General features: G+C 43.6%; 1 pseudogene; it reads left to right on the top strand.

Moving 5' to 3' along the window:
- The first annotated feature begins 2046 nt into the window (after positions 1 to 2046).
- On the top strand, positions 2047 to 2777 carry LOC113912239 (annotated as a pseudogene).
- Positions 2778 to 8923: the final 6146 nt, after the last annotated feature.

The raw sequence follows: 8923 nt of genomic DNA, 5'->3' as shown, positions 1-8923 counted from the left end.
GATGGGGAGAAATATAGGAGAGCCCACTGAAGTATATACCCAGTAACTGGAAGGAGAAAGAAAGAAACCTGGACAAAGTGAGGGAACGATAACAAAGGCTAAAATAAGGGTCCACAATTTGACCCAACTGGAAATTCAAAATAAAAAAATTTGCTACAATAACAAAAAGGCACAGACTGGCTTTGCGCCTCTTTAACATAGGTTCTGAATTAACTTTAATATCTGCTGAAATGTGCCAGTTGGTAAACCTTCATGGCCTTAATACTGAGGCTCAAATTATAGTTGTATCTAGAGGCCCCAATAAATTTACCCAAGGTGCTCCTTACAATCCTTTAAGGGAGTTACTGAATATAAAGTGCAGGACAAACAGGGAGGCTTTATCTTGACCATCAGAACTATTATTGTCTTGCCTAAATCTTCACGGTCATAGCACCCACTGGCCCAAAATATCTGGTGTTTTGGTGGGTAAGAAAGCTCTGCCCAAATGAGTAATAAATTAAAATTAAGACTTTGGCAATTATAGGGTCACCTGGCTGGCTCACTTGGTACAGCATGCGACTCGATCTCAGGGTCGTGAGTTCGAGCCCCATGATGGGCGTGGAGCTTACTTAAAAAAAAAAAAAAAAGACTTTAGCAGTAACAAATCGTCTTGACAAAACTGAATCCCCATGGACACCTCTCCTCCACTAAAATAGTTAATATAGCCGAAGTAAATTAAAATAGGCCTTCCTTTGGGCACCTGGGTGGATCAGTCAGTTGAGTGTCCAACTCTTGATCTCAGCTCAAGCCTTGGTCTCAGGGTTGTGGGTTCAAGCCCCATAAAAAAAAATAGGCCTTCCTTCAAAGATCGAAACTAGAGAAGATCTAATGAGTGAAGAAGTGATTGTCCCCACTACTGACCAATTCTGCCTGTTCTCAAACTTGGAAAGAAGGGAGGTACACCTCATGGTAGATTGTATGAAGTAACTATCTTCGAACTCTGAAGTCTATTAGAAGGTTTGCGGTTTCTAGGGGAAGGTTTGAGTGGTAAATCCCAGTTAATTTTGGTCACTTTCAGCTCTTGGTGTAGCAACTGACGTAGGAAAGACGTTAGGATTCGAAGCTGACAGCCAAGAAAGAATTCTTGAGACGTCTTGGGTGCAAAAAGGTGGTTTCATTAAAGCATGGGGACAGGACCCGTGGGCAGAAGGAGCTGCACCGGGGTCGTGAGGAGTGGCCCATTATAGACTTTCAAATTGGGAGGGGGTTAGGGATAGTGTAAGTCTCCGAGGAATTTTGGAAGCAAGGCTTCCAGGACCTTGAGTGGGCTAGCTATTGTTGGGAAAAGGTCATGTATTACCGTCTAATAAACCCTTAGACGTGAGACCCTTCAGTTGTATATCGGTGGGCCATATGCTTGGGGGATGATTGCCAACACGTATCTTTTGGGGGGGGTGTTTAGAGATAAAGGAAGTTCCCAAAGGCATTCTTATACACTAAAGTAGACTTACAGGATCGGCCGGGGGGCGGGGCTAGCATTCCCTTTTGCCCTTAGCAAAGTATTAACATCGAGGCAGTTGAGTCCCTGGAGGAATGTCTCTCTGCCTGTTTCTAGGACATGTCAATAGGCTGTAGGTAGTAAGGAAATTTAATTTTTCTTCTGCCTTTGTTTCCCACATCAGCAACAGCTACCCATTCTCCACTCCCCAACCCCATGGCAGGCAGCTGTGCCAGTGTACCTAGTGTAGCTTGGGGGAACTGTCACCAGGGGGACCCCCTAAACTCTGGAAGCTCCTAGAAGCTTCTACCCTACTATCAATTTTATCTTTTAGAACTAACAAATTGGGGTGCCCAGGTGGCTCAGGCAGCTTAGTGTCTGGCTCTTGGTTTTGGCTCATGTTATGATCTCATGGCTGTGGGACCGAGCCCTTAACGGGCTCCCCGCTCAGCAGGGCATCTGTTTGTCCCTCTCCCCCTGCTCCTCCCCCCAACTCACACTCTTTCTCTCAAATGAATGAATTAAAACAAACAAACAAACGAAACAGGCGCGTTTTCTGCACTCTGGGGATGGCGGAGGGAGAGGTAAACCAAGATTTTATTTTCAAGATGGAAAACCCATCCGACTCAGGTGTGATTTTACCTAGCACTCCACGGGCTTGCACCAATCCACCATCTCCCTGGACAAGGAGCACAAGAAAACAACCTATGAGTGCAACACTTAGAGAACGACTGAGGAAAACTAGATCTTCATTTAATTCCCGTTACAGTGCGGTGAAACGTCTTAGAGAATGAAGAAAGCGATCAGGCTTTTCCTGAGAAACCAGCATCTTCAACAGAAGAAAACTGTTTGGAACTTCAAGAAAGTTTTAAACACATAGATGGTGAATTCAAAATAAGTACATATATGAAAAATACCTTCAAGAGTATCAGTGCATGTGAATCTAAATCTCTTGATACTGAGTCTTGCAGTGATCTCCAAAGTGACTTTGTGAATGAGAATCTTCCAAAACAAGGATTAAGTGAAGAAAGAGCAAAACTGGTGAAGCAGATTGAGGAGAAAGAAGACTTTCTTCGGAGGCTAAAACTGGTCAAAATGTATAGATCAAAGAATGACCTGTCTCAGTTACAGGTGTTAATACAGAAGTGGAGAAGCTGTAGCCAGCTGTTGCTTTACGAGTTGCAGTCAGCTATGTCTGAGGAGAACAACAAACAGCCTTACTCAGCTGATAGACCACTGTGGGTTAGATGATAAATTACTACACTATAACAGAAATGAAGAAGAGTTTATCGGTGTTTAATTCATTAATTTTTTCTCCAGAATATTTTTGAGAATGACAACTTAAAAGATAGTACATTTTAAAAGGAAGGTAGAAACCATTAGGGCCTAGAGAAAGGTATCTTGATGAACATCAATTTAGGGCACTCTGTTATATAAATGTAAAATAAGTTCTAAAATGAAAATTTAGTATTTTGGATAAGTTTGCCAAAGAAAACTTGACATTTAAAGAAATGTGAAAAAAAATTAAATCATGTTTAAAAAATAATTTGGTCATTTCTGGAAGTCAAATTTAATACATTGTTTTGTTTACTCTGGTAAAAAAGTTCTATTTTATTTTAAATGTTAAAAAATACTTCAGTCTGGTTAATGTCTAAACCTGAAGTGGTCTAAAAATGCCTGCCTGTCTCCTAAGTTTATGAACCGTGTTTTTATCCATTTACCACATATTTCCTTCTGCATGGTTGTAGCAGGTAATTAAAGTTGTTCATATGTCAAAAAAAAAAAAACTAATTGTTAGAACAGGAAAACTAATATTTTGAGTATGGCCCCCAGGAGAACGCCTACACAGATGAATCCTCAAGTGCCTAACAGCTACCTCAGTTTCATTATAATGTTAAAATCCCTGGGAGGGGCATAAAACTCGTAACATGACATACAGTATGAGTGCTGAGGGTGCACGTACACCTTTTTGCCTGTAATGACAAGGCCTCTGCCTCTGAATATTCATCCCAACCCTAATAAAAGAACCCCTGCTCGGGGAATTACAGCTTTGGAAAGGAGTCCCTGTGATTTCCTTGTTTGCTGCAAATAAAGATGACTTTGCGAGGCAACTCCACCTGGGTGTAGTCTCTTGTCTATAATTCACCAAAGAGTGACCTGCATTGGTTGGGTAATACAATCAGGATGGGTAATAAGGACTTTGTCCTCCAAAAATCAGGGATCTGTGTTTTGATTGCTCTTGACCATACATGTGCAGACAGAAGCAGGCTGACACTGTGGTAATTCCCATGGGCCAAAGCAGCTTCCAAGGAGTTTAAAAAGACAGTAGCTATTTTCCCCCCATTTTTCCCTTTTCCCCTTTTGGGAGCTAAATATTGAAGGATTTAGATACTCAAAATCAACAGCTTCAAAAACTTTAGAAAATCACTGCATATATCCTGAAAAGATGTAGGCTCAAAGAAGAACAAAGAAGACCTTAGATTTCTATCTCAGGTGATGTGATCCCCAGCAAAGATTCCCTACAACAACAACAACAACAAACCCAACCCAGTAAACCAGGGGGAAAGGGAAGAATCTGATTTATGGAGTTCCCATATTGTAAGATTCAAATGTCTAGTTTTCAAAAACAACAAAAAAATCACCAAGAAACAGGAAAGAATGTCCCATTCAGAGGAGAAAAAAATAAATCAACACTTTCTGAGAAAGCTACATGGTGGACATACTGAACGAGGACTTTAAAACCACCACCGTAAAGATTGCTTAAAGAGCTAAAGGAACAGTGAACGACATCCAGAAAACAATATATAAACAAAGTAGAAATAATTTTAATGTTTTCTAAAACATAAAACAAAACCAAAAGGAAATCCTGGAAAGTACAGTAACTGAAAAGAGATATTCACTGAAGAAATTCAAAGGCAGATTTGAACATGTAGAAGAATCAGTGGACTTGAAAATCAGACAACTGAAATCAGTATCACAAAAAAGATATGAGGGCGCCTGGGCGGCTCAGATGGTTGGGCGTCTGCCTTCGGCTCAGGTCATGACCCCCAGGGTCCTGGGATCGAGTCCCACATCCGGCTCCTTGCTCAGCGGGGAGTCTGCTTCTCCCTCTCCCTCTCCCCCTGCTTGTTCTCTGTCTCTCTTGCAAATGAATAAATAAAACCTTTAAAAATAAATACATAAATAAATAAAATCTTTAAAAAAAGATATGAAATAGAGTACATGCACATAATAAACCAACTTGATCTAATAAAAATATACAGAACACAACAGACATTCACATCCTTCTCTAACACATATGGGACATCATCAGGACTGACCACAAAACAAGACTCAACAGATTTAAAAAGAGATATTATAGAAGGTATCTTATCTGACCACAATGGGATGAAGTTAGAAATCAGTAACAGAGTGACAGCAACAAGATGGAGAATGAGGAGATCCCAACTCTAGTGCCCCACAAAAACAAGGATTTAGCAATTACCCAAGCATGAAAATAGCTTTGGGAGAGATATGGACTACAGTTAATGAGTTGCAACAACCCAGCAAAGCACAAAAACTGGATAATCACACAGAAAAGGGGTACGAAGCATTATTCCTGTGTCCTCGAGGCTGGACCATCTCACTATCAAGAGGAACTACCTTGGCTCCAGTTCCCTTGTGGGAGAAAAGAGCAGGACCTCCGCAGTCTTTACCACTACACTGCAAATCCCCTCAGTTTTCAGAGATGTGGATCCCAGCTGCTGGAGGAGCTAGAGTTGTGTGCCACCTAAAGTGGATGCTGCCATGGGATCCTACCCCTCGCCACCACCACTGTGCCCCCCCCACTGCTGGCGCCAGCATACGCCTACCGGGAATCTTGCACCCACATCATCCCCTATATCCAGTGCCAACACGTGCCCCCACCTAGCCAGCGGCCTCAAACTCACTCGCAGGTGGTCTTTCCCTAACAAAGCCAGCCTGGGAAGTCGAGAAGAGGTGACTGCTTCTTAAAATGCACAAACGTCAATACAAGGCCACAGGAAAATCAGGGACATGACACCACCAAAAGAACGTAATATATTTCCAGCAATCATTCCCAAAGAATGGGGATCTAGGAATTGCCTGGCAGAGATTTAAAATTGTTTTAAAGAAGCTCAGTAGGCTTTAAGAAAATGAAAAAGAATGGTGAAAGCCCACACGATTTATGGGATACTACCAAATAAGCCAATATACACATTACAGAAATCCTAAAAGGAGAAAAAAGCAGAAATATTACTTAAATAAGCACCAAAAACTTTCCAAATCTAGGGAAGGAAATAGACATCCAGACTCTAGACACTCAAAGGAGCCCAAATAATTGAACATACCGAGGTTTACACTGAGAAAGATTATAATTAGTGTAGTTTTTTAAAAATTTTTATTTATTCATGAGAGAGAACACAAGCTGGGGAAGGGGCAGAAGGAGAAGGAGAGGGAGAAGCAGACTCCCCGCCGAGCAGGGAGCCTGATGTGGGGCTGGATCCCAGGACCCTGGGATCATGACCTGAGCCGAAGGCAGATGCTTAACCGACGGAGCTCCCCAGGTGCCCCGAGAATAGTCCTCCTTTATCCAGTTTTGCTTTCTGCAGTTTCAGTTACCCGTGGTCAACAGCCGTGTGGAAGCAGATGACCCTCCTCCTGTTATGTAGTCGGAAGGTAAGTGGCAGCTTAAGCTACCATCACAATTTTTGCCACCTTCACTTCATTTTGTCTCATCGCATAGGCATTTTATCATCTCACTTCATCACAAGAAAAAAGGTGAGTACAGTACAATAAGATATTTTGAGACTTGAGAGACCACCTTCACATACTTTATTCCAATATATTGTTTATAATTGTTCTGTTTATTAGTTGTTAATCTCTTACCATGCCTTATTTATAAATTAAACATCACAGATATGCATGTGTAAGAAAAAAACAGTTATATATAGGGTTCGGTACTATCCACAGTTTCAGGCACCCACTAGGGGTCTTGGAACATATCCCCTGCAGATAAAGGAGGATTACTATAAACTGTCAAAGCAGCAATCAGATGCAATTTTATCTTATATTTATTTATTTTTTTAGAGAGTGTGAGTGGGGGGGGGGGTTGAGGGAGAGAGAGACTCTTAAGCAGGCTCTATGCCCAGTGTGGAGCCTGACGTGGGGCTCGATCTCACGACCCTGAGCTGAAATCAAGTCACACGCTTAACCAACTCAGCCACTCAGGCGCACCTCGGATATAATTTTATTTTTTTAAGATTTTATTTAGTTGACAGAGAGAGACACAGCGAGAGAGGGAACACAAGCAAGGGAAGTGTGAGAGGGAGAAGCAGGCTTCCCGCGGAGCAGGGAGCCCGATGCGGGGCTCGATCCCAGGACCATGGGATCATGACCCGAGCTGAAGGCAGACGCTTAACGACTGAGCCACCCAGGCGCCCCTCGGATAGAATTTTAAAAGCAGCAAGAGAAAACCATCTCATAAGGAACCACCCCCTCCCCACCACTCCTTCTCCCTCTGCGCCCCGCCCCTGCTCATGCTCTCTCTCAAATAAACAAAATCGTTTTAAAAAACAAAACAAAAAACCCCCACAGAACTTCTCCCTGAGGAGTGAGGAGTTGAAGTTCCACATCAGGAACTGCAACCCTTAGGTCCTACATAGGAGACAGGAGCCCCCAAAAAGCTGGGCTTTGAAAACAGTTTACTACTGTTAGTTTTTACAGCAGTTTTATTACCGTTAGCATTACAGAGCTAGAGAGAACAGAGAACCCACTTTCCTAAAGGGTTCACAAGCGGTCTCATCCTGGGGCCTTGCAATTAAACACCAGTTGGAAAAGCACCTAGAACATAGGTGAAGGAGACCCACTTCTAGCCCTAGGGCATCTGTTGGAGAGGCAGGAAACTGCAGACAGACTCTAGGGAGGGAGGCACTGTTGGGCGCCATTTTTGCAGTCACTTTCCACCTTGCTAGTGGCAACACTGGAAGGTGGCATCTTGGAACTCTCACTCCAACCTGCTGATGCTGATAGGCATGCACTGCTGAGAATCCTGCTCACTGCCACGGCCAGGGCAACAGTACTGCCGCACCTCAGCTAGCTGCCCAGGGAGGAGAGCCCTGCCCACCACCACAGCCGTAACAGCAACCTCAGGCCCCCAGCCAGCCAGGCTAGAGGGAGAGCCCTGCCACCTCTGCAGCCACAGCACCAGCTGTGGCACCACCAGCCATAGCAGCCCCAGCCAGCTGCGCTGAAGGGGGGGATGGGGGAGCCCCACCCACCAGTCACAGCCACTGTCCTGCCAAAACAGGTGCACACAGCTCACACAGGGAGGTCCCTTGAGCCCCTGGCTCTGGTGACACGGGGGGATTGCTTCTGGGCCCCATGCAACATCTCCCGCACAAGCCAACTCCTTCAAGACTGGGAGAGGCAGCCAATTTGCCTAATATATAGAAACACATCATCAAGGCAAAATGAGGAATCAAAGTAACATATTCCAAACAAAAGAACAAGATAAAACCTCAGAAAAAAGACCTCAATGAAACAGAGATAAGTAATCTCCCTGATAAAAAGTTCAAAGTAACAGTCATAAAGATGCTCACTGTCCTCAGGAGAAGAATTGAGGGACACAGTGAAGACTTCAACAAAGTTAGAAAATACCAAAGTACCTAGGAGGGGCACCAAGCTGGCTAAGCTGGTGGAACACGCGACTCTTGATCTTGGGGTTGTAAGTTTGAGCCTCACGTTGGGTGTGGAGATTACGTACATTAAATCTTTTTTTAAAAAGATTTATTTATTTTAGAGGGAAAGGGCAGAAGGAGAGAGAGAATCTTAAGCAGACTCCCTGCTGCGCGTGGAGCCCGACGTGGGGCTGACATCATGACCTGAGCCAAAATCAAGAGTTAAGACACTTAACCGACTGAGCCACCCAGGTGTGCAGAGGAAAAAAAAGTTAGTGAGGATAGCTTAAGGGACTTCTGTGACAACATCACATGTACTAACATTCATAGGAGTCTCAGAAAGAGAAGAGGGAGCAGAAAACTTACTTAAAGAAATAATGGCTGAAAACATCCCTAACCTAGGGAAGAAAAGAGACATTTGTATCCAGAAAGCATAGAGGCTACTAAACAAGAGAACCCAAAAAGATCCACACAAAAACGTATTATAATTTAAACGGCAAAATTTAAAGATAAAGAGAGAATCTTAAAGTCAGCAAGAGAAAAACAAATTGTCACATACAAGGGGAACCCCCCATAAGGCTATCAACCCCCCTTTTTTTTTGAGAGAGAGAGAGAGAGGGTAGGGGGAGGGGCAGAGTGGAAGGGAGAGAGAGAATCTTAAGTAGGCTCCATGCCCAGGGCCGAACCAAAGGTGGGGTTCGATCTCACGACCCTGAGCAGAGCCTGAGATGGTGCTTGATCCCTGAGATCACGACCTAAGCTGAAATCA

Source organism: Zalophus californianus, chromosome 14 (genome assembly GCF_009762305.2).
Source record: "Zalophus californianus isolate mZalCal1 chromosome 14, mZalCal1.pri.v2, whole genome shotgun sequence".
Lineage (NCBI taxonomy): Eukaryota > Metazoa > Chordata > Mammalia > Carnivora > Otariidae > Zalophus > Zalophus californianus.
This window is presented reverse-complemented; position numbering and strand designations above follow the sequence as displayed.